The following is a 27472-nucleotide window of genomic DNA, read 5'->3' as shown; positions in this document are numbered from 1 at the left end:
TAAGTGACTTGCCCAGGGTCACACAGCTAATAGTGTTAAGTGTCTGAGGCTAGATTTGAACTCAGGTTTTCCTGACTCCAAGGCTGGTGCTCTATCCACTGTGGGATCTAGCTGCCCCAAAATATGAAATTTTAAAGAAAAAATAATGCCCTAAGCCAAAGGAAGGAACAAGCAATCGTGGCAGTTAAAAAACTGGGAATCGGGAGATCTGGGATAAAGTTTCAACTTTGTCATCAATATCTTTATAATCTTGGATATATACAATTTTCTTCTCTGTCAGCAAAAGGTTAGACATGACTTATCTACCTCAAGTTTATAAAAGATGGGTGTTGGACGAGATAATTTCTTTTTTTATTCTTTTTTAAAATAAGTATTTTTCTCCTTCATCCTCCCCCAACTGAAAAGAAAAAGAAAGAAAGAAAGAAAGAAAGAAGCACATGGACAAGATAGCTTCTAAAATAGCTTTGACACCTATTTTCTCATCTGTGTTGTTGAGTAATTTCAATTATGTTCAACTCTCTATGACCCTATTTTGGGGTTTTCTTGGCAAAGATACTGGATTGGTTAACAATTTTCTTCTCCAGCTTATTTTACAGATGAGAAATGGAGGTATACAGGGTTAAAGGAATTGTCCAGGGGCACACAGTAAATGTCTAAAACTAGATTTGAACTTTAAGAAGATGAGTCTTTTTGGTTCTAAGCTTCTTGCTCTATCTACTGTGCTACCTAGCTACCCTTTCCCAACTGGACAAACTCTTTTTTAGACTCATCTTCACATGAACTGTTGCCATCCTCAGGGAGGATAGGGGCAAGGAACAAGAAACCTTTCCCAAATTATATTCTGTGACGAACCACATCTTTATCATTTTTGCAATTGACTAGCAAAGGTAGAGAATATATGATTTCATTGTTTTTTATCATGAGAAAGCATTTGATTTGATACGAAGCAGAATAACATGTTTAACAAGTTATTTTCTAGAAAAGAAGCAACATAAAGTCCAAAGTGAAGAATATTTTCCTATGGACGAGAAACTCTTTCAGATGCTTTTGCTTCTGGCTGACATTGTCCTGGTTGCATTAAGTTCTGAAAAATTTCAATGCCTCCTGGAGGAGATCTGTTAACACTGAAAAGGGTTTGGCTAGACTATCCACTCAAGAGACACCAAGTGGATGAAGAACATCTCTTGCATTGGTTGGATACCTATAGGTCTTATTCATGAGTATGTAATATTCAGATCGGAAAAGTAAAAATGAGCAAATAGGGTCCAGAATTCAAAAGGAAAACAGAGAGAAGGCTTGATTGCCTTCAGGAAAACAACAACAACAACAAACTAGCTTTTAATGATAACCCTCCCACCCACCCAGCTTCTTCTGGAAACAGAAGCTCAACTCTTAAATATAAACATCCTGCTACTTCTGCTGTATGAGTCCAAGTCCAAGAAATAGAACATAATAGTCTTGGAAGAATTGAAAACAAGTATCATACAAAGAACAACATTTAAAGTGGAGGCACAGGTGGGTATGAGTAAGCTGCGACATCTGACTAATTAAGAACCCAGAGGAAAAGAGCAATAAAAGATTGTCAACAAGAAAATTTGTGACAGGAAGAGACAATGGACTGATCATATGAAAATGGCAAGGAATGAAAACTGGACAGGCAGAATGGTCCAGTGGAACCTTTTCAAAGTGACTAGAATGTGAGAAAAAAATAAAGTTCACATTGAGTGGAGTCTTTATGGTGAGATATAAATGAAAATCAATTTGCAGATGATAGGTGTTAATGGGTTATGATCTGTATCATTGGAAGGAAAATCTACATTGGTGAGATAACGAATATGTCTGAAGACTTGAATAATTATCGAGTTGTAGGAAATAGGAAATATTTTTGGTCAGATGGGACTTGGTATCCCTCCAATTTTGCCATATAGGAAAGCTGTCACCCACAATTCCTAGCATAGAAATGACCTTATCACCTGCTAATGACAGTTTTCATTCTTAGATATGAAATTACCTCTTTCCTGCAAACTTCATCCCAAACAGGATTGGGAAGTACCCAGAAACAGGTAAGCCAGAATCAGGTACAGACAAATAAGGCCAGTTTTTTGTTCCTCTCAGCTTGGGTAATAAGTTGTTTCAAAATGATTCTCAGACCTTGAACAGCACAGATATATCATATTCCCAGCTAGCTATCTTCAAACTTGATGATGATAATAATAATAATAATAAACAAATTAGCTACAGTTGTTTTCTTTTCTTTCTTACTTTTTTTTTAAAGATCTGGTAAAAATATTTTGTTTGAAATGCCAAATAGCTCAGCTGTGGAACAGAATTTAAGGCCCCTTCAATCATTCCAAACATTTGCTGGGCTTGGCTGGGTTATCTCAAACTTGTCAGCTCTCTGAAAATAGACTTTTTGCTGAGGGGGGATGGGAAAACCCAGGTAAGAAGTTGGAAGGTGCACCATGGGTGATTTCTAGTATCCTTCCCTATAAGCTCAGGCAGACCTTACCTGGAGTAGATTTCATTTGCGCTTCTCCTCATGAGCTTGTCCTAGAATTAGAATGAAAGGGTTCACAAGCTTTGTTGGCAACCAATTTGGCTTCTTCTGGCAGTGTTGAGAACATGGGCAGCATGAAGTGGGTAATTGGAATGAATGCTTTCTCAGGCACTCAGGAATTCACATTGGCAAAGACCCTTCTGGGGGCATTACAGAAGTTGAAAGAGAATAACAGCTTGTGTGGTCTGGTGAAAAGCAGTCTGGATCAAGGTTTTAGGAGAACTTTGTATGAGACCTGGTTTTGTTACTGACTAGCTGTGTATTTGTCAGCAAATCACTTGATTTCTTTGGGCCTGATTTCCTTGTTTGCAAAATAAGAATTCAGAGAACCTGGGTTCAACTTCTTCCTCTGAAGCTTATTACCCGTGTGAATTTGGGCAAGTCACAACATCTATGGGTCTCAATTTCTTCATGTTAAAAATAGAAGGGTTAAACTACATGACCTATGAGATTGCTAACAGCTCTATAGACCTATTATCCCATGACAACAAGTGTCTTCTTCTCTACCCCGCAATTACCTCACAGAAAAATGGGATTGATAAAGGAGGTTGTTTATTTGTTTTGTTTTTTTAAGTAAAATTTATATGGTAATCTTCTTCCAAAGAGTTTAAGACACCAAGTTTTAACCATGGAAGCTAAAGGAAGTTAAAAAAGAGTAATCTCTTCCAAAATTTTTGGGAAACACTCATCCACCATTTTTCTTGATCATTCAAAATAGTCTCATAGAATTCAAAACTAGAAAAGACCTTAAAGATCATCTAATCCAACTCCTATATGTAATATAAGAAAGAGAGCAAGGGTTTACCCAGTAGCTACAAAGCGTTGGAGATGGGATTTAAACCTGGCTCCTTTTATAACACTTAGTTCTTTGTGATTCTCAAGATGTACTTCAAGTACACACAAAACTTTAGTAATATAGATCACAACTTATCCATCCTCTCTCATCCTATGCAATTCTTTTCCCCTATGCTCCAAAAGATCCTCCATAAAAGAGCAACGATGGTGGAGGCTCTTCTTCTGGGTCTTTTAATATTCTATAGGGACAATATTTGGGCTGACCATCTGGTATCCCTTCTTCTTACGTGGCCAGTCTATTTCCTTTTCCATTTATGTATGTTAGGGACTTTAAGTCTTGCCTTCTTCCTAGTCTCTGGTCCCCATGCTGGAGGAAGTCAGTGCCATCTTCTGTTTCCTTCCTAAGCAGCCCTGTAGGATTTGAATAACTTAGCCAAGTGACCTAGAAAAAAGATGGAGAATGAAGGTGCTTCCCTCAACCCCAAGACCTAGTGACAAGAACTATCAAGAGATGTATTCATCTCAGATTCTGGGGGAGAGAACACAGGGTCATGCCTGGGTTTGTAGATTTGCAAAGTACAAGTAGCAAGAGTTTCTAATCTATGATTTGGGGCACAGAAACAAAGGTGTGGAAGTTCTGAGCTACAGAAAAGATGAAGATCTGCCTTCATACAGATCCCAGTAAAGAGCTGAGTTCCAGAGAGAGAAATGCCTGGAGAGACTATGAGTGCCATCTGCTTAAGAAGAGCTAAACCTCAGAGATCAGTAAATAGAAGTAGAGCCAAATAGTTTCTGCAGAAGGAAATAGCAATTGCTAGAGGAAAACAGAACTGATTGACCTACAGAGGGTGGCAGCCACAGATGGGCACAGAGAAAAGGGGGTAGAATGAGATCTGAGCAGCAGGGAGGAGGGGGCTAAGAAGGGCAGTCCTGGCAGGGAGACAGCCACCACATGTTAAGAGATAGAGAAAGACAGCAGATGGGAGCCTTGAGAAGGGGCAATGACCCCCAACACCTGCTGAGAGCGGCAGATGGTAAGAGCTACTAGAAGCAAGCAACATGTCTCACATAAAGCAACCATAAAGGGAGCCATAGAGTGTGTGTATGTGTGTGTGTGTGTTGGGGGGGAGGGAGATTCTGACTGCCCCCAAGTGAAATCTTCACCAAAGCAGCAATGAAGATCATAGTGACTCCCCAGGTCTTGGAGGTGGGGGAAAAACTTATTCAGTAGGAGGGATCACTACTTTGTAGAAGTTGATGTGAGAGTCCTATCAGTTTCCAGTAGCTTATAAATAATGCCGTTTCTATTTTAAACCTTGTGAATTTATATGCTTGTTAGGAGAGCTTGTTATGATTTCCTTTAACTTAGGGGGTGGAGTTTCAGATTTTAGATTCCCAGATCATCTTCGTGGAGGCAGTGAGTAGGAAAAAAGGTGGTAACGCAGGGTTATTATGAGCATCAAATGAGCTAGTATTTGCAAAGATCTTTGAAATCTTTAGAGCACCATATGCAAGTGAGTTATTATTGGATTGTTTTATCTTTATAAGTTTGGGTTGGTTTTGTTGTTGTTTTTGTTGTTGTTTTGGTTGTGGTGGTTGTTACTGATTGCTTATTTTGCTTGTTTTATAATTTTGTTTAGAAAAAAATCAATGAAAAAATGTTTAAAGAAGATAAGAAAATTCAGTAGCAGTAATGTTCAGGCCTTTTGAGTATATCCTCCAAATGCTGAATCAATCACCCAATATCTTAGAGGAAAGAGATTCTGCATTTCAGAGTATAAAATCATCTCTTTATTTAGCCTCAGTTTCAGTTTAACCCAAGCCAGTTGAATTAACTTCCCTGTGACTCAGTTTCCTCATTTGTCAAGTGAGGATAGATAAATAAATCTATCTGTTCTAAACTAGGAAGTTATAAATAAAATAATCTGTGCTCTCAAGGAGCTTATATTCTTATGACAGAGCTGGGGAATAATAGGGGAGTGGCATAAGGGTGGTACAGCAGAGGAAGAGGAGGAGGAGGAAGAAGGGATGTTGGAAGAGTCCATATGTGAACAAGGTAAAACATGACTGGAATCTTTCCAAAATGGTGGTCCCTGAGAGGGACTCATTAATCAGGAGAGGAGGACCTGAGGGCAGAGGTTTCTTTAAGAGGACAATGTAGCTTATATGGGAGAATCCAGGTTGGAAGGCTGCTAAGGTCACTCAGGCAGTAGGTCAGAGATGAGATTTGATCCTAGGTCCTCTGAGTACAAGCCATTTTTTTGTTACTTATTTGTTTCAGTCATATCTGACTCTTTGTGACCTCATTTAGGATTTTCTTGGAAAGCTACTGAAATGGTTTGCCTTTTTCAACTCATTTTACAGATGAGAAAACAGAGGCAAACAGGTTTAAGTGAGTTGCTTAGGACCACCCAGCTAGTAATTGTTTGAGTCTGGATTTGAACTCAGATCCTCTTCCAGGCCTGGCACTCTATCCACTTCACGTTGCTGAATAAGAGGCAAGGAAAGCCAAATTCCTTAGACACTTAGTTGCTGTGTACTTCCAGGTCACTTAACCTATCTTTGTTTCAGTTTCCTGAACTATAAAGTGCGGATCATAGCACCCACCTCCCAGAGCCATTTGAAGGTTAAATGAGATAATATTTGCAAAGTGCTTAGTATAATGCCTGGCACATAGTAGGGTTTTTTGTTTTGTTTGTTTGTTTTTGGCTGAAGCAATCAGGGTTAAGTAACTTGCCCAGGGTCACACAGCCAGGAGGTGTTAAGTGTCTGAGACCACATTTGAATTCGGGTCCTCCGGCTTCAGGGCTGGGGCTCTATCCACTGCACCACCTAGCTGCCCCACATAGTAGGCTCTTACTAAATGTTTGTTCCCTCCTGGCTAGTCTGTAAAATCCCCCAATGGGGAGCAGGTACCATTATTTTGGCCCTTCTTCCCTTTTCACTATTCCCACATCTCACTTCCACCCATACCTCTGAGATCCAAGGACTCAGGCCTCCTTTCAGTTCCTCCCCCAAAACTCTTCTTCCCCAGACTCTGGGCCTTTTCACTGGCTGTCCCTGCCAGCCCTGGAATTGCTTCCCTCCTCACCTCTGCCTCCTTATTTTCTTCAAATCAAAACCCGAATCCCTCCTTCTAGGTCAGGAGAAATCTTTCTCATCTCTCTGACTTCTAGTGGCTTTCTTTCCTCAGTTTATCCCCAGTTTAGCCTGTCTGTAGCTTGTCTGGATGTCAGTCATCTCTAATGGGAGCTTCTTGAGAGAGGAGACTATATTTTTCCATTCTTTGTATCCCCAGAACAGCCTAATGCCTGGCACATAGTAGGCAGCTAATAACAACTTACTGAATGACATAGTATTTAACCGATACAAATTATTATTTGATTAACATGGCCTTTATAAATAGACAGTATAAGTTGCTATAGTTAAAACAAATTAAACACTTAGGGATCAGATTTCTGGGAATGAGCCTCCCTAATTTAAGCTTTTTCTCAGACAGTCCAGCACCAGGCTGGGACTGTTAATTTTTACAGTTTGGTAGGACGGGTCAGAGTTAGACTCTGACAGAATGGTTTCAGAGAGCCCAAGGTCAACCTCATAGCGGGAGGAAGCCTAGTTTGACTTCAGTGGAGAACAAGTCTCATTTAACTTTATAACTCAATTTTCTGAATGGGTTGTACAAGGTCAAGTTTTATTGGATTGTAAAACAAATTTTAAACTGTCAAATGACTTAAGATACAGTTTTCATTATTTATATCTTCAACAAAACAATTGGTCATATTAAGTAATCTCCTGTTCATGCAAATAATATTTTGAAATAAGAAGGAACATTCAGCAATGGGGGGGAAAATCTTATTCTCATTAGTCACAAAGGGACTGATTGGAAAAGAGCACTGAATCTCTAAGGTTCAATTTGGAAAAGGCCTTAGACAGATAACCGTAGGGAACCTGAGCCCCAGCCTGCCAGATACTGGTTTCCTGGGAAGTTGCAAGCTCCATTTTGTGTCTGAGACGAAATCCAAACTCCTTGGTCATTTAAAACCTTTCCTCACCCAGGTTTGTAGGAATGAGAGCTCATCCCCAGAAATCTGATCAGTCTTGTTGCAAAACACCAGCCTCCACTGTCTTTAACTTTGTCTCCATTTGTATCTTCCATGCTTAGTGCAGTACCCGACACATTGTAAACACTTAAGAAAGACCTTCCTTCCTTCCTGAATAAAAGATATTCCTTTTCCCATCGCCAGGCTTTTGCCTCAGCTGTTTCCCATATCTGGAATGCTCTCTCTCCTCCTTTCTGACTTAGAATCTTTGTTGTCCTCAAGTTTTAAATCAAGTGCCACTTTCTACATGAAACCTTTCTCAATTCACCCAGCTGCTTGTGCTTTCCTCCTTACTTATTTTGTACTTATTTTGTTAACCAAAGCAACAATACATATTCAAAAATAATAATAATAATAATAATAATAATAATAATCCTGAACCTCCTACAGGTTCTCTCTCCTAATGGAGTATAATCTCCTTGAAGGCAGGGATTGTTTTATTTTTATCTTTATAACTTCTGGCATGGTTTCTTAACATGTAGTAACCACTAAGTAAATGGCTATTAACTAATCAATTGAATACTGTGAGAACTGAATGAGAGTTTAGTTTCTACAGAATTATGTGAAAATTCAGAAAAATGAAACTGAAACCTAAGAACTGAAATCTGATGTGGATCAAAGGAAATGAACCTGCCGATATAGTCACTCACTGGGAACTATGACCAAATAAGATGATCTCCAATTGGAGATGTAATCAGCTGTGGGAATTAGACAAAAAGAATAGGCTGTAACTTCCCTAGTATTCAGCTAATGATTGAAACAGGGGAAGGACTTATATTTTGAAATAGAGAATAAAGACTGCTTTTGCTATTTAAGAGGGTACCTATTAGTTTAGATACAAAGCTCTTGGGAAATTTCCTTGTGTTCCTCTGGATTAAGGTAGCATGTAAATTACAAAAATGATAGAGCTAACAAGAATCTCTTTAAAGGTTTGAAAGCATTTTACAAATATTAGCTTGTTTGATCTTGACTACAACACTTTGAGGTAGAAGTTGTTATCCACATTTTGCAAATGGGAAAATAGGCTCAGAGATGTGACAAGGCTTCCCAGGTGCATGCAGCTGATGTCTAAGATAGAATTTGAACCAGTTTTTATCTTTTCCATGTCTAGTGATTTATCCACTGGAACACCTAAGAATTCGCGCTGAATTCTTATTTTGTCCTGACATTTCCTTATTTCTTCAATGTAGGTACAAGGAAGAACAAGGAAGACCAGAAGAGGAATTCAGTCAGATAAGAAAGATACAGACACTCTAAACAGCCAAGGGATTGAGTCTAGCAGGACTGGGAAGAAGTCCACAGGTCCTTGTCCAGAAAAAAAAATCTGCAGTTCAGAAAATCAGGGTTAAAGCCTTTTAGAGCCAGAAGGGACCTTGAAGAGCATGTCTTCCTATATCTTCATTTAACAGGTAGGGACACTGAAGCTTGGGCTTTCTCTCCTCCTATCCAGAAATAGTTGCAGCGGCTAGAGAGGAATTCTTTTTTTTTTTTTTTTTTTAATTTTATAATTATAATTTTTTTTGACAGTACATATGCATGGGTAATTTTTTACAACATTATTCCTTGCAACTACTTCTGTTCCGAATTTTCCCCTCCTTCCCTCCACCCCCTCTCCTAGATGACAGGCAGTCCCACACATGTTAAATGTGTTATAGTATATCCTAGATACAATATATGTTTGCAGAACCGAATTTCTTGTTGCACAGGAAGAATTGGATTCAGGAGATAAAAATAAGCTGGGAAGAAAAACAAAAGTGCAAACAGTTTACACTCATTTCCCAGTGTTCCTTCTCTGGGTGTAGCTGATTCTGTCCATCATTGATCAACTGGAACTGAATTAGATCTTAGAGAGGAACTCTTATCCTAGAGAAAGAGCACTGGGCCCCTTGCTTTATTTTATACCCTCTTCTGGGTGGCACAAAACTTAGGCTTGCTAGGAGCTGGAGGTCAGAGAAGCCTGATTGAGGCAGAGACTCTTGGTCACTTAGTTTAGATGTGCTTGAATCACACACATAATTATCCGAATGAGTGCCCAGTACATGAAGTGATAGATGAAGGACTGCAGTGGGGCAAGGTCAATGCTGCCCTGTAATTGATTACATCCTGCAGGGAATTAGAAGCAGCCTGGCAGTCCACTGCAGGTTTCTGTCCAGGTTTATGATCTCACTGCTGTAGGGAATACCTGATGTAGAGATTTCTTTTCATCAAGGCAGATCAGTAACTCTTTCCAAATTTCCTCCTTATTATCAAGGATGTCAGCATCCTTCTCATGACCTAGCTTTGCAACCTCAGTGTCATCTGGGAACCCCTAGCTCTCACACACCCCACGAAGTCAACCAGTTGCCACATCTCATCATTTCTAACTCTACAATCCATCTCGCATTTGCCCCTTCTTCTTTCCATTCATACAACTGTCTCATTATTTCAGGACCTTATTGCCTCTCATGTGTTCTATTGTGGGAACTTCCTAATTGGTCTCCCCGCCTCCCACCTCTCCCCACTCCAATCCATCCTCCATGGGCCACCAAAATAATTTTTCCTAAAATACAGATCAGACCGTGTCACCAATGCGGATCCAGATCTGTGCCAAGTGCCAGGGACTAGGCTAAGTGTTTTACAAATATTATTCTTCATCAGTAAGGTACAGACATTGCATTACCCATCAGACAAGGAGAAAGGCTTCATAACCCCCCAACTCTATACAATTAAGGCAAATAGCTTTTGGAAGCACACTCATTTGGGAGAATTTGATTTTGTTGCTGGGAGCTAAATGTAGCTTCACCTGTCCCCTCCTCCTCATCATATTACCTCCAAATTGGAGCTAGATGCAGCTCTACCTGCCTCCCCATTAGTCCCTTCAAATTGAAAAGCTTCTTTCAGGATAATCAAAACCATTTTCTAATGGTAATGAGCTCACCCTAGTGCTAAGTAGAATACAAGAATTTCAGCAGTGCAAGTAAGTGCTAAATGCTGCTTCCTTTTTCTGTCTTCCAAAACCATGAAAATGAAGTTGTCTGGGTTCAGTAAAGCTGTTCAGGACCCTTCTCCAGGTTCAAGATTTATTGCAAATGATAGGATATTTGCATCACTGAGAGCCTTCTCTCAAAGGTCATTTACCTCAGTTGATTTGGAAGTGCCCTAACTTCCTTCCATAATTAGTGCATTAATTTGCAAAATCAACTAGTTTTTTCTACCTCTACCCCCACTCCCAATTCTATCCCCAGGTATTGTAGGTTAAAATTCCAGTTATTCTTAGGATCCCCATGCTGCACTGAGCTGTAGTCAATTTCTTTATAATAATGAAAGGAAAATTGCTTTCAATATTTTCCAGCTCCTTTTGCTTAACCATTACTAAAACAGATTAGATTACAAACTCCTCAAGATGTATCTTATTTATTCTCATATCTCTAGTGCTTTGGATGAAGTAGGGACAGGAAATCATGGTACTGATATAGAAAAGAAACTTCCTCTGCCAAAACAGCTTGATATCTTCTCTGCAACTCATAGCCCATGATTGCCTAGATCATTGAAACTTTTAAGTTCTTGTCCAGGGTCACATGGTCTGTATATTGCAGACACAGAACTTGAATCTAGTTTTTTCTGGCTTCAAGGCTGGTTTCTTTCTTTCTTTCATAACTGGGGTTAAGTGACTTAACCTAGAGTCACACAGCTAGTAAATGTCAAATGATGGAGGTCACATGTGAACTCAGGTTTTCTTGATTCAAAGACCAGTGCTCTATCCACTGAGAGATCTAGTTGTCCCTCAAGGCTGTTTTAATCAACTTTTGATCAAAGGAAGCAAATCATTGAGAGACAGCAAAAAAGCCACAGTGATGGAATTAGGTTAGGTGGGTGGGTCCAAATCCCTCCTTAGATACCAGCTAATGGGCAATTCCTTTTAATTCTGGGTACCTCAATTTTCTCCTCTGTTAAATGGTGACAATAACATTTGTACTTGCTAATATCACTGTTTTTATGAGAATTTGAAAATGTTAAAGAATTATAGTCATGTAATTTATTATTAAATATTGAATTGAATAAACTTCTTGCCACAGATTGATGAGGTTCGGCAAGGGAAGGGAGTTGTGGGAACCCCCTTCTGGAGGCGCAGGTCCTTCATAAATGAATTTACTAACCCCAAAAAGTTAAACTGACAAAAGAAGTTTATTATTAAAGCTCTAGCAGAGAAGGTTTCTAGCAGAGAAATTCCCACAGAGATGTGACTAAGGTCTTGTTAGGGAAAGAGAGACAAAGAGGGGGTAACACTGAGAGAGAATGTCATTTCAGCAGGCAGAGGGTTGAAGCTATGTCAAGGAGAGAGAGAGAGATTCCTTGGCATGGCATGTTAGGTCCTCTGCAAGGGATTGAATTGAAGGAAACTTGTTTTATGGGAAGTTCTTGGTAGTGTCTGGGAGCACTTTGAGCTGGAATCAGAATAGAGAATCTTGTAATTGAATGAATATTTCTGGGCTAATCTCCAACTCAATAGAGTTGGATAGAAATCTCATCTCTAGCTTGGGCTAAGTAGGAGTAGTCTTGGACTCAACTAGTCCCACCCAGATAACAGAATAAAACCACTTTATCTTGATTCCCTGGGGAGATTTTCTCAGGAGAGAGCTTCCCTGAGGGAGTTTCCCAAGCTTTCCCCCCAAAATCTGAGAGAGAGAAAGTGAGAGAGAATTTTGGGACTCCCCTTGTCAAGATGATTAAAACACTAGCTGACCTTTCTACTCTGACTTGGTTTTTGGTTGCCCAGAGTGTAAATACTTAAAGCAGAAATCAGGAAGTACATAAATTCAGTTCAAGAATACATTTATTAAGTACATATTATATGTTAGGAGTTAGGGAGACAATCAGTGAAATGATAAAGTGCCTTCTCTCAAGGAGTGAACAATTCACATTCAAAAAAAGTCCACCTTCAAAAATAAAGGATCTTTTCATTTTGCCCTCTGGGAAACCTGGGAATGTCAGTGGTGCTAGGACTTGGAGAACGTACCAAAGGCAAAATGCTGCTAAGACTTTTTGCAAGTGCTTCATGTAATGCTACCTATCGATCAAAAGCTCTATAGAATTAACTAATATTCCTCATGGACCCCTGGATGAGAATTTTTTTTTCAAGTCAATCATAGATCAAGTTAATGAAAGTGAGACATTCAGCATAATTGCTGATGAAGGTCTGGCTGTAAGTAATAAAGAGGAACTCACATTAAGTGTAAGATTTGTTGATCATCTATACATTGTTAAAAGAACTCCTTGGGTTTTAATAGGAGACTTATGTGCCTTTAAAGCTGCCTGGGCAGAACAGAATGTAATTTCCCTGCAGGTTTTTTGGCTGTGATTACAATATGCCACTATGTGCAAGACTGAATTGGGGCAGAATGGAAAAATAAGATCCTTAGATCAAGGGCTGAAAGGGGCCTCCATGCCTCCTCATTTTACAGATGAGCAAGTTTAAATACTTAATGTTTGAGGGATTTGGAATTAGGAAGACTCCTTATCATTAGTTCCACTCTGGTCTCTGATACCTCCTAGCTATGAGACCTTGGACATGTCATTTAATCCTGTTTCTCTGCATTTCCTTATCTGTAAAATGAGCTGGAGAAGAAAATGGCAAACCACTCCATTATCTTTGCAAAGAAAACTCAAATGGGTTCACTAAGAGTCAGACATGTCTGAAATTATCCAACTACACAAATGTTTGCCGAAGTACACAGACACAGTAAGTGTTGAAGGTGGACTTTGAACCTGGGTCCTCTGACTTCTTGAGAAGATGTTTTCATTACTTTGCCTTGCCTTCCAAGAGGTGACTGTTAACCTATCACCTCCTGGCTCAAGTTCAAACTCCCTGGCCTAGCATTGAAGGTCTTACAAAAACTGGGTCTACACTTTCTAGTTTTGTCTCTAAGAATTATTATTTTTACGCTCCATGCCTAATGTCAAGAGTTAGAAGGGACCTCAGTGGCCATGTATCTATCCAGTTCAACCCATTCATTTACAAGAAAAATGAGACCTATAGAGAATGATAAACTTCCTTTTTAATTACCACATATTAATTTTGCATTTATTATGTGCAATATAAACAACCCATTGTGTGGAAGACTAGATAAGCTTAAATTCTACACTCCTTCCCAGGAGTTCTCTAATACCCTTAAGGACATTGGGAACTTAAGCTCTCTGCACATAGTAGAGCCCCCACCAATATTGTTCCCTCATTTGTAGGGAGGTAGGTCCCTTGTACCCTAAACCTACCCAGTTCCATTTTGCCACTAAACAGTTGGATTTGTTAATTGTTGTTTTTTTTTGGGGGGGGGAGGGTGTGAGATAATGGGGCCCAGCTACACTGTTAGTAAATGTCTGAAACTGGCTTTGAAATCAGGTCCTCCTGACTCCAGGGCTGGTGTTCTATCCACTGTGCCACCTAGCTGTTCTTGGGTGCTTTTACAAAGAAAAATTTATTCAATTCAATATAATCATAAATATAAAAATTTATTCCCTCCCTACTACATGTGGAAGGCATAATCTTCCCCTTTATATTTTAGTTCTTGGAAAGTAGAGGGATTAGATTGCTAGCTGAGCTCAGTTCTTGTAGCACAGTGCCAGTTTCAGGTCCAGAAGTCCTTCAGGCTGGATTCTCAGGAACACTGGATTCTCAGGACTTCCATTGTCAGCTTTCTGTGTGGCTGCTCCTTCAACCCCAAGTCACCACAGCTCAAACTGCTAGTCTTGTGGAGATCACTTCTGGAACCAGGAACTGAAGACAAATGACACAGAACAAAACAAACACTACCAGCTCTCTTTCTTGGAGCCAAGGGTAAAGGAGAGAGAACAGATGAAAGTCTCTTTTCCTCTTCACGGATTCAGGTCATGGAGTCCATGCTCAAGAGTTGACTTGGCCAAGTGAGGAGATGAAGAGATTTTCATTTTACGTTACCTGCACATGCTCCAGAGGCCTCCAGAGAAGTGCTTCCTTTAGTGGAACCAGCCCAGCCTGGCCATGCTCCTTAAGGTCAGAGAATGTTTTTCCCTGATATATCTCCAATACCTAGCATAAATGATTGATTGTCAAGGTCAAATAGTTAGAATGGATCCATTAGTATTAAGTAATTAATATTGGATCAAATTGTATCCCCAACCCCCAACCAAATATTAAACTTGAAATACAAAAATTAAAAGGAGAAATCAATAATATTGAAAGTAAAAAAACTATTGAATTAATAAATAAAACCAAGAGTTGGTTTTATGAAAAAGCCAATAAAATAGATAAACCTTTGGTAAATCTGATCAGAAAAAAGAAAGAGGAAAATCAAATTGTTAGTCTTACAAATGAAAAGGGGGATCTTTCCACCAATGAAGAGGAAATTAGAGAAATAATAAGGAGTTACTTTGCCCAACTTTATGCCAATAAATTTGATAACTTAAGTGAAATGGATGACTTCCTCCAAAAATATAGGTTCCCTAGATTAACAGAGGAGGAAATAAATTGCTTAAATAGTCCCATTTCAGAAAAAGAAATAGAACAAGCTATTAATCAACTCCCCAGGAAAAAATCCCCAGGACCAGATGGATTCACATGTGAATTCTACCAAACATTTAAAGAACAATTAGCCCCAATGTTATATAAATTATTTGAAAAAATAGGGGACGAAGGAGTCCTACCAAACTCCTTTTATGACACAGACATGGTACTGATACCTAAACCAGGTAGAGCGAAAACTGAGAAAGAAAATTATAGACCAATTTCCTTAATGAATATTGATGCTAAAATCTTAAATAAGATATTAGCAAAAAGACTTCAGAAAATCATCTCCAGGATAATACACTATGATCAAGTAGGATTTATTCCAGGAATGCAGGGCTGGTTTAATATTAGGAAAACTATTAATATAATTGACCATATTAATAATCAAATTAATAAGAACCATATGATCATCTCAATAGATGCAGAAAAAGCATTTGACAAAATCCAACATCCATTCCTACTAAAAACTCTTGAGAGTATAGGAATAAATGGACTATTCCTTAGAATAATCAGGAGCATATATTTAAGACCATCAGTAAGCATAATATGCAATAGAAATAAACTACAACCTTTCCCAGTAAGATCAGGAGTGAAACAAGGTTGCGCACTATCACCATTACTATTCAATATAGTACTAGAAACGCTAGCCTCGGCAATAAGAGCCGAGAAAGAGATTCAAGGAATTAGAGTAGGAAATGAGGAAATCAAACTATCACTTTTTGCAGATGACATGATGGTATACTTAGAGAACCCCAAAGACTCTGCTAAAAAGCTACTAGAAATAATTCAAAATTTCAGCAAAGTGGCAGGATACAAAATAAATCCACATAAATCCTCAGCATTTTTATATATCACTAAGAAAATGCAACAGCAAGAGATACAAAGAGAAATTCCATTCCAAACAAATGTTGAGAGTATAAAATATTTGGGAATCCATCTACCAAAGAATAGTCAGGAATTATATGAGAAAAATTACAAAACACTTGCCACAAAAATAAAGTCAGATTTAAATAATTGGAAAGACATTCAGTGCTCTTGGATAGGCCGAGCGAATATAATAAAGATGACAATACTCCCCAAACTAATCTATTTATTTAGTGCTATACCAATCAGACTCCCAAGAAACTATTTCAATGACCTGGAAAAAATAACAACAAAATTCATATGGAAGAATAAAAGGTCGAGAATTGCAAGGGATCTAATGAAAAAAAACTCAGAGGAAGGTGGTCTAAGTGTACCTGATCTAAAGCTATATTATATAGCAGCAGTCACCAAAACCATTTGGTATTGGCTAAGAAATAGACCAGTATATCAGTGGAACAGATTAGATACAAAGGACAAAAAAGGGTACATCTATAGCAATCTAATCTTTGACAAACCCAAAGATACCAACATTAGGGATAAAAATTCATTATTTGGAAAAAACTGTTGGGAAAACTGGAAATTAATATGGCAGAAATTAGATATGGATCCACACTTAACACCATATACTAAGATAAGATCAAAATGGGTCCATGATTTAGGCATAAAGAGGGAGATAATAAATAGATTAGAGGAACAGAGGATAGTCTACCTCTCAGACCTGTGGAGGAGGAAGGAATTTATGACCAGAGGAGAACTAGAGATCATTATTAATCACAAAATAGAAGATTTTGATTACATCAAACTAAAAAGTTTCTGTACAAATAATACTAATGCAAACAAGATTAGAAGGGAAGTAACAAACTGGGAAAATATTTTTAAAAGCAAAGGTTCTGACAAAGGTCTCATTTCCAAAATATATAGAGAACTGACCCTAATTTAGAAGAAACCGAACCATTCTCCAATTGACAAATGGTCAAAGGATATGAACAGATGATTCTCAGATGAAGAAATTGAAACTATATCCACTCACATGAAAGAGTGTTCCAAATCACTACTGATCAGAGAAATGCAAATTAAGACAACTCTGAGATACCACTACACACCTGTCAGATTGGCTACGATGACAGGAACAAATAATGATGAATTTTGGAGGGGATGTGGGAAAACTGGGACACTGATGCATTGTTGGTGGAGTTGTGAAAGAATCCAGCCATTCTGGAGAGCAATCTGGAATTATGCCCAAAAAGTTATCAAACTGTGCATACCCTTTGACCCAGCAGCGCTACTACTGGGATTATATCCCAAAGAAATACTAAAGAGCGGAAAGAGTCATATATGTGCCAAAATGTTTGTGGCAGCTCTTTTTGTTGTAGCTAGAAACTGGAAGATGAATGGATGTCCATCAGTTGGAGAATGGTTGGGTAAATTGTGGTATATGAAGGGTATGGAATATTATTGCTCTGTAAGAAATGACCAGCAGGAGGAATACAGAGAGGCCTGGAGAGACTTAAATCAACTGATGCTGAGTGAAAAGAACAGAACCAGAAGATCACTGTACACTTCAACAACAATACTGTATGAGGATGTATTCTGATGGAAGTGGATATCTTCAACATAAAGAAGATCCAACTCACTTCCAGTTGATCAATGATGGACAGAGGTAGCTGCACCCAGAGAAGAAACACTGGGAAGTGAATGTAAATTGTTAGCACTAATATCTGTCTGCCCAGGTTGCATGTACCTTCGGATTCTAATGTTTATTGTGCAACAAGAAAATGATATTCACACACATGTATTGTACTTAGACTATATTGTAACACATGTAAAATGTATGGTATTGCCTGTCGTCGGGGGGAGGGAGTAGAGGGAGGGAGGGATAATTTGGAAAAATGAATACAAGGGATAATGTTATAAAAAAATATATAATAAAAATTATTTTAAAAAATATATTTTTAGGAACCCTTTTTTGTTTAGAAAACATGAAGGGGCAAGTTTTCAACACTGAGCCTTGTGAAACCTCCTGTTCCAACATTCCCCCTCCTTCCTTCCACCTCCGAGCCTGGGTGACCGGTAATTACATGTTAAATATGTGAAAATATATGATAAATCCAATGTATATAAAAATATTTATACAATTAAAAAAAAATTGTATCCCCAAAGCTTGCCACAAAACTACAGAATATAAAGAAGTGTCAGCTCCCTCCTTCTGAGACCTGCATGGACTCCCTCTGAGTCCAGTCATTTTTAGTCATGTCTGACTGTTTGTGACTCATTTGTGGTTTTCAGGGCAAAGACACTGGAGCAGTTTTCCATTTCCTTTGTCAGTTAATTTTACAGATGAGGAAACTGAGGCAAAACAGGTTAAGTGACTTGCCCAAGGTCACACAGCTGGGAAGTTTCTGAGGCTGCATTTGAATTCAGGGTTTCCTGACTCTAGACTAGACACTCTAACCACTTTACCACCTACATGCAACAGATCAGCATTAAGATGAAGCTTTTCTGAATTATTCTCATCAGAAGAGATTTTCTGTTTGTTTACCTCAAATGGTAGGCAGTTACAGTTGTCCATATCCCCTAACAGCCAGCCCCTTGTGATTCACAGGATTCTAATTTGCCCTGAAAGGGTTTCAGCCTCCATGACCTAATAAAAAAAAAAAAAAAAAAAAAAAAAATTTTTTTTAAACTACTATTACCTGAGCCTGATTTGTAAACTCGCCCTCAGGGAGGCCTCAACATTAAGGAAGGTGATCTGAAAACTAGACAGTCACACAATGTTTTTTGCTAGCAGGAAGTTGTGGTTTTTTCTCAGACCTGAGTCATATCTTCCTTCCCAGACCTGACCCAGTTACTGGCTCCATGGTGGGCTAGTCCCTCGCTTGTGATGATTTGCACACGGACAAAAAATTAGGCACAGAATTGAGCAATGAAAATTGGACATCTATGGTCTAATGCGTGTAAATACGGGCATTTGAAGGAAATGCAGCATCCAAGATGAGGCTGTCTTTTTGCATAAAACAATTCATTTGCAGACAGGAACCTATAAAAGCCAGCTATTACTTTAATAATATACATTCAGGACTTAACTCTCTATAAACTATTAAAAGATCACTAAAAAGATTCAGTCACTGGTCAGACCTTACTTAGTTCAACCCCTCTTAAGCCCAATAAACAGCCTGAAAAGAACAAAGGCGTCTTCTATCCCAGCTGTTCAACTTAGGCTTAGGAATCAGGAAAACAAGCCCATCTTTAGTCAATCAGTCAACATTTTGAGTTCCAGTGTATGTAGAAAACTAACTAAACTAAGAGTGACAAATAGTAAAATTCTGAAATACATCAAATTTGCCTATAGCCTTTATCTCATTTCACCTACTCCCTGATGCTCCAAACACCCTGTGACTCAGTCAACCTCAGCTTTCCTGCCCCAGAGGAAAAGAAATTGTTATCGTCATTGTTGGGTTAGAAGTTTAATGGAGAATCAAGACAGTGATCCCCTTCTGGGATTCTGGGTGACTGGGCAATTAACCTCTCAGGTTACCGAAGCCTCAGTTTCCTCATCTACAAAAGGGGGATAATAATAGTATTTTACCTCACAAAGTTGTGAGGCTCAAATGTAAATAATATTTGTAAAATGATCTGCAGACCTTACCTAAAAGTGCTACAGAAATGCTAGTTGCTGTTGCTATTGTTATATTATTGTGGTGCCCCAGCAAAGAGGGAAGCGGAATCTGATCCTCCCTGTGCATGCTCTGCTCCGCTATGGCAGCCTTCCTTCAGCTTCTGTAAAGTAAGAAGCTAAAAAGTGCTGAGCCAGGAGGGCTCCAGAAAACCTTGATTCAGGTTTTTAATCTTAACTTAGAACCCTTTCTGAGCAGTCAGATGGTGCAGTGGATAGAGCTCTGGACTTGGAATTGGGAAGACATAAATTCATAAATTTCATAAATTTAAATCTGGCCTAAGCACATCCTAGCTGTGTGACCCTGCTTGCCTCAGTTTCCTCATCTATAAAAAAACGAGCTGGAGAAGAAAATGGCATACCATCCCTGAATCTCTGCCAAGAAAACCCCAAATGGGGTCACAAAGAGTTAGACATGACTGAATAACAAAGTGCTCTTTCTCCTATACCCACGCTTAAGGCTTCGGGATGGCTGTGAAGGCACTCATTGAAAGCTACAGTTTCCTCCAAAAGCCAGTCTTGTTTGTCACTTTTAACTTGTTTGTTAGGTTTAAAATGTACTTCTTAAAAAAATAATAATAGCTTTTTGTTTTTCGAAATATATGCAAAGATAGCTTTCAACATTCATCCTTGCAAAACCTTGTGTTCCAAATTTTTCTCCCTGCCTTTTCCTCCCCTCTTTCCTTAGACAGCAAATAATCTAATATAGGTTAAATATATTCAATTCTTCCAAATGTATTTCTACACTACGTTGTTCTCTGACAAAGTAGGCTGTGTAACTATAGGCAAAGCACTTGGCTTGACAACTCTCTTCCATAAATAAAATCTCCTCCCTCAGCCTGGAAGTTCCTTAAGAACAGAGACACCCTTACCTCCACACTTAGCACAGTGCTTGGCACATAGAAGGCACTCAATAAATGTTCTTCCCTTCTCCTTCAAAGTTTCTCAGCTAGTAAGAGGCAGATGGTCTGCCTTGAAGTTCCGGTGTTCATTCTCTTACATCATGCCTTTCTAGAATGTTTATTATTAATCCCCACTTTTCAATCTGTTCCTTTTTTTCTAGTGTAATAGCAATGTGTTTCTCCAAAGGCAACTATGGTTAAATTAAGCTTTGTGGTAGTTTCTACCTTCTGTGGCCTCTCAGGCACTGGGGCCTGGTGGATCTTGTTCTTGCCCTCTAAGCAGGAGTCACTTTATACATATGTGTGATATGGGTTAAAGATTCCTTTCTAATTCCCAGCCTCTCATGAATCCCAATGGGAGATATCTGGGGCTCTCCCAGCCACCATTGGATCTGAGCTAACTTGGGCTGTCCCAGTACCCACTCTAATGATCTGCTCAGGTTTCCCCAACCCCCACAAACAGCTTCCCCTTTATCTAAAAACCCATTGAATCCTATTCTAATTCTAATTCTGGGCCAACCTGGGTCTCCACCCACCTTCAAGATTTCCAAAATCCCCATTATAAAAAGGGAAATCCTGGAACCCACTCTTGGCAGGAGCTCCAAACATGGCATCCTTACTCTGGTCATGTTTGGGTTCCTGTCCGCCTGGCGCCAGCTTGGCCCTGGCGTCTTTCTACCTTTAACCTTATTTTCAAACCCCAAAATAAACCTCTTTTATTAATCTAGGTTTTTGGGTCTGTAAATTCCTTTACAGGGGACTCTGTGCCACTACTAGACCTCATTTAACTCTGTATCCTTGCACCAAATCCAAAGGGGTTGCAGGGAAGCTCTATTTGACTCCCTGTACTCCAAACCTGCCACTAGATCTCAATTAACCCTAATTTCACCTAGGTACCCCTTACTTAACTCTCATCACGTGAAGTTTATATTTTATTAGAGTATAAAATTAAATTTTTATCGACAAATACTTTATTGGGAATCAATATCCTGCTGCTCTGGAACCTGGAAAAGATTCTTAACTTCAGGGAACTGGAGGGAAAGAAGTGGGACAAACTTCTCTTCCCTTTACAATTTGTCTAGGGCCAGTCCCCATTCCTAGGAACTTCTTGCATTTCCTTTTTCCATATCAAGACAAGCTATATCCTTTTCTTGTCTTGAACCTGTCTTTTGCCTTTTCCTGCAGCCTTTGACATTGGCCATCCCTGTCCACAGAGGAGATTATCTCCTTCCTCACCCTTATCACCTAGCCTGATGACATTTTTTGCATGTCCTTCCAGCATCCCTCAGAGGAGAAGTCTCCATGTGATTGGTGAAGGGTTATCTTGAATGGTCCTATCTCTCTAATGGCTGACATCCTGCTGAGTCTGCTGAGCAGGTTCTGGGTAGACACCATTAAGAGAGTAGCTGACTAGATTCTGAAGCTAGAATGGACTTTGACAGGCTATCTATTCTATCTGCCCCTGAGCACAACCAGGATTAAGTCATCCCAGACTGGGGAAAGTGTGATAATAGGTAGGGCTCTGCTCCAAACTAGTCTACAGCTTCTATCTTTCTAAGAGGAAGTTTCTCTCTTGAGATGTTAGTATTGAATGGGAGAGGAAGGACTTTAGTAATGGGAAGAATAGATCCATTGTTAGAAGGATAGACTGGTTTAAGGAAAAATTAACTCACCTGACAATCTGTTGTGTCACACACAACATTCTGTTGTATCAGCTCTGCTGTCAGTTTATGTGTGATTTTTCTGTTTCTCGTTTTCTTCTGAAGTAAAGTAAGGAAGTTCAATTTTCTGACCTCCAAGGCCTTTTCAACCTTGAAATTTTGTGAACTTGAAAGGCAATGATTGAACCTTCTTTAATTTCCTTTGCCATCAAAATGACTGCTTAACCTATTCACACTCATCCTATTGAAATGAGGGGGAGCTAAACATATCTCTTTGAACCAATCTGAAGTCTTTTTCCTTGTGTCTTCCAATTGTTCCTTTGGCAAATTTTGAATTCCACAATGATTTCTAAAGGAACCTAACACCAATCTCTCCAGACCTGTCTCCCTTCTCCCCCCACTCCAAATTTCTTTGTTGGCAAAGGCTCCATCAATGGAATTTTCCTTGGGCTTAATACACCCCTTTCTTACTGGAATCCTTATTAGGTATGTAATTCCCCTTCTTGGGTAATGTTAGTATCACCACAGTTTCATAAGATTTTTTTTCTTTTGAGATTTGGATTCACAGACAAGATTCCCCTCCCAATGAGGAAAGGCTATTAGAGAAAGGGTGTGTCTCCTATAGTATGGCACCTTGCCAGCCCAGCTGATCTCACTGGTGCATTTCTAAGGTATTTGTTGCAAAAGCTCTGGTGTTTTGATTGATGGTTGTGACCTAATACAGCACAATTACTTACTAAGCACACTTAAACAAATAGAGAAATGAGAGTATATCATCTCTTATCAGGTACCAATAAAATACATTATTCAGCTAGCTATTTAATTTGGCTGCAGGAGAAGCAGCTTAAAGGATGTCCTTGGAGAGATTTATGAACAGAAAAAAAGGTGAGCCAGTCATGTATCAAAAGTGAAAAATAACAGATGGTTAAGTCAAGGTGTTCCACTGGTTTCCATGCAATATCAAGAGAACTAGAGGAAAGTCCCCACCATGCTGGTTATACCCTTTCCCCACCCCCATAATAGGGGATTCTTGTCGCTAGAATCTAGAATCCTCTAGAATCTAGAATCCCCTATTATGGACAGGCATAGATGAATTGAAATCTGTGTCATTAAAAGAAATACCTTTATGAGATAAAAAAGCTATGCAAGGAGTAAAGTATTTAATGTGTGGTCCACCAAATAGATGATTTTCATTTTTTATTGTTTTATTCTGAACTTAAACACTATAAAAGTATTTATTCATTTTTCATATGTATAAAACGCTACTTGCTTTTAAAAAACATATATAATAGATTCAACATTATTTTCAAAACCATCATACCAGTCTATGCTTCTTTCTGTTACATGAATTTTGAAAATGCTTCAATGGTTCTCTATTTTTGCTAACTCTTTCACCTCATTTTTTAAAAAGTAAGGAAACAAGCAAACCTTTGCAGGCAAGTGGGCTGGATGAAAAAAGTTTCAAATGATGCAGTTTGCTTTCAGTTTTAGATATTATGGGTAGATATTAGAAGAAGTTGGCTTGTCTGAAACTGTGGTGACAGTAATATCCTAAATTATGATCAACATAATTCCTAATGACATCTTGAGAAAACCAGTTCAGTAAGTTTTATGAAACATGTAATTAATGGAAAAAATACATTCCATTTTATATGATTTCCAAGTAAAGACAGAAGGCTATTAACTTGCTAATCATGTTAAGGCTGGACCCTGGAGTGATAGTTAGAACTGTAAGGGACCTGAAAGGTGATCTAGAACAATTCCCTTCATTTTACAGGTGAGTAAACTGAGGCCTAGAAAAGTTAAAGTACTTTCTCAATTTCCCACAGTTGTCTTTGGAATAAATGGCCAAATCAGGATTCAAACCCAGCTCCTCTGGCTCCAAATCCAGTGCTCATATCACTGTTCTATCCATTTTCTTCCCAAAATGTAAAGGTCCTGTGCTAGGAAGCTTTGTAGAGCTTCTTAGGCCCTGACTTTGAAAGCAAAAGCACCTTTCTGAAAAGAGAACATATTATGTATATAAGAAAGTACTACTTGATTTGTCTTTGGTCTAGTGTGGGTGGATAAAGGACTGAGTGTTGGTTGGGAAAAGGAATATTAATAGATCCTTATAGTCTCTCCCATCTCTTTTCTCTAGGTAACGCAGAGTTGTTCTGGTAAATGTTTAACAACTAGCTCTCCTGGAAGAAAAACATACCCATGACACTCTTTTAATTTTAATCTGTACTATTAAGATACGTCCACTCACTATCATCTTTTTTTCTATGACCAGTTTATTTGTTTTTTATTTTTTTACATTTTTAAAATTAATTTTATAATTATAACTTTTTTTTGACAGTACATATGCATAGGTAATTTTTTACAACATTATCCCTTGCACTCACATCTATTCTGAATTTTCCCTTCTTCCCTCCACCCCTTCCCCTAGATGGCAGGCAGTCTCATACATGTTAAATGTGTTATAGTATATCCTAGATACAATATATATGTGCAGAACCGAATTTCTTGTTGCACAGGAAGAATTGGATTCAGAAGGTAAAAAATAACCTGGGAAGAAAAACAAAAACAGTTTACACTCATTTCCCAGTGTTACTTCTCTGGGTGTAACTGATTCCGTCCATCAATTGGAACTGAATTATCTCTTCTCTTTGTTGAAGATATCCACTTCCATCAGAATACATCCTCATACAGTATTGTTGTTGAAGTGTACAGTGATCTTCTGGTTCTGCTCATTTCACTCAGCATCAGTTGATGTAAGTCTCTCCAAACCTCTCTGTATTCATCCTGCTGGTCATTTCTTACAGAACAATAATATTCCATAACCTTCATATACCATAATTTACCCAACCATTCTCCAATTGATGGGCATCCATTCATTTTCCAGTTTCTAGCCACTACAAAAAGGGCTGCCACAAACATTTTGGCACATACAGGTCCCTTTCCCTTCTTTAGTATTTCCTTGGGATATAAGCCCAGTAGGAGCACTGCCGGATCAAAGGGTATGCACAGTTTGATAACTTTTTGGGCATAATTCCAGTTTGCTCTCCAGAATGGTTGGATTCTTTCACAACTCCACCAACAATGCATCAGTGTCCCAGTTTTCCCACAGCCCCTCCAACATTCATCATTATTTGTTCCTGTCATCTTAGCCAATCTGACAGGTGTGTAGTGGTATCTCAGAGTTGTCTTAATTTGCATTTCTCTGATCAGTAGTGATTTGGAACACTCTTTCATATGAGTGGAAATAGTTTTAATTTCATCATTTGAAAATTGTCTGTTCATATCCTTTGACCATTTATCAATTGGAGAATGGCTTGATTTCTTCCAAATTAGAGTCAGTTCTCTATATATTTTGGAGATGAGGCCTTTATCAGAACCTTTAACTGGAAAAATGTTTTTCCAATTTGTTACTTCCCTTCTAATCTTGTTTGCATTAGTTTTGTTTGTGCAAAACCTTTTTAATTTGATGTAATCAAAATTTTCTATTTTGTGATGAGTAATGATCTCTGTTTCTCCTTTGGACACAAATTCCTTCCTCCTCCACAAGTCTGAGAGGTAAACTATCCTATGTTCCTCTAATTTATTTATGATCTCATTCTTTATGGCTAAATCTTGGACCCATTTTGCTTTTATCTTGGTATGTGGTGCTATCATCTTTTTTTCTAGTAAATTTGTTTATTTTTAATATACCATGTTGGGAGAGAAAGATCACAGCAAAAGGAAAAAACCATGACAGAGATTTAAAAAAAAATAGAAAAAAGAAGTGAATATAACATGTGTTGATTTACATTCAGTCTCCTTAGTTCCTTTTCTGGATGCAGATGGCATTTTCTGTCCAAAGTCTATTGGGATTGCCTTGGATCACTGAAGTACTGAGAAGTACCATGCCTTTCATAGTTGATCATCACACATTGTTGCTGTTATTGTGTACAACTTATTCCTGGATCTACTTGTTTCACTCAGCATAAGTTTGTATAAATCTTTCCAGGCCTTTCTAAAATCAGCTTGTTCATCATTTTTTATAAAACAATAATATTCCATTATCTTCATATACCACAACTCGTTCAGCCATTCCCCAATTGATGGGCATCTATCTACTCATTTTCCAATTCTTTGCCGCCACAAAAAGAACTGCTACAAACATTTTTGCACATGTATATCCATTTGTCTCCTTTATGATTTCCTTGGGATACAGACTCAGTAATGGCACTGCAAAGTCAAAGGGTATGCACAGTTTTATAGCCCTTTGGGCATAGTTACAAATTGCCCTCCAGAATGGTTACATCATTTCACAATTCCATCCACAAGGCATCAATGTCCCAAACCCCTCACTTTCATAAATATAAACAATTAGCAAAACAATAAATCGTCTTAATTTGTAGCATTTGAGTTATCAGAGGTATAAATGATCACATTGGAAATGGAACAATTTGGAGCAGATTAGAGCTGGTTCCAACACACCCCTAGCTCACTTCTCAGAAGCTATTATATAACTACAGTTTTCTCTTATCTCCTTGCACTTTTTACAAAAGACCAAAATAGTGGTCACCCAGGACCACTGGTTTAAGCTTGGAGGATAGTGTGGGGAGGAAAACATATAACACAGGGGGATAGGTTCTTGTCAGGGTTGATATTGAAACTTGTTCTAGTTCCCTTTTCATGCTAGCTCATGCTCTGAATTTGTAATTCAACTGGTTAGAACTTTATAAGGTAATGTGGTGCAGTAGCCAGAGTGCTAGATTTAGAGTCATGACAACCTAGTTTCACATCCGTCCTTCAAAACTCACTGGCTTTGTAACCCCAAGCAAGTTGCATCTCTGGTCTCAGTTCCTCATCCATAAAATGAAAAGAAGAGACTAGATGTATCTTATAAATTTTAAAATCTGCATATACATTGTATGCTCCTGGTAAAACAAAAGCTTCTTGAAGAAAAGGACTATCTCATTTGTACTTTTATCCTCAGAGTTGATATATAGAAGATACTTCATAAATCTTGTCTATTGATTGTATGAAAAGTGCTTTATATGTAAAGTTTGTAGGTAAAGTATTTTGTCAAAGTACTATTTAAACAAATGCTACAATTATTCTAAGTTGATTAGCATTTGTGTTACAGGTAGGAATTCAGGACAAAATATCACTAACTATGTCCTGACCTTGCAGTCTTGTAACTGAATATCCTAAGGGTGGTAATTTGCATGGACCATAACTAGCATCATGGGAATTGAAGAATTGCAAGTAATTTTCTCACTGTCAAATAAGAGACTGAATTTACAGAGTAGCAGTTCAGAGAGAATCCAAACCAATTAAAAGGCATATTTAATTTAAGTCTGAGGACTTTCACTAGCTTTACACATTACTTATACCATGCATTTGCTCAGGCTATCACCCATGCTTCCAA

At 38.4% G+C, this 27472-nt stretch overlaps 1 long non-coding RNA gene across 1 annotated transcript in view; it reads left to right on the top strand.

Annotated features, from left to right (window-relative positions):
- The first annotated feature begins 4741 nt into the window (after positions 1-4741).
- The window catches only part of LOC141542735 (uncharacterized), a 69474-nt gene continuing 46743 nt past the window's right edge, over positions 4742-27472 (top strand). Inside the window, exons 1-2 of the long non-coding RNA XR_012482243.1 lie at positions 4742-4866; positions 8643-8861. This is a non-coding gene — a long non-coding RNA (uncharacterized LOC141542735). The remainder of the gene's footprint in view (positions 4867-8642; positions 8862-27472) is intronic.

The sequence above is a fragment of the Sminthopsis crassicaudata genome, chromosome 5 (assembly GCF_048593235.1).
Source record: "Sminthopsis crassicaudata isolate SCR6 chromosome 5, ASM4859323v1, whole genome shotgun sequence".
NCBI classification, from domain to species: Eukaryota; Metazoa; Chordata; class Mammalia; order Dasyuromorphia; family Dasyuridae; genus Sminthopsis; species Sminthopsis crassicaudata.
This window is presented reverse-complemented; position numbering and strand designations above follow the sequence as displayed.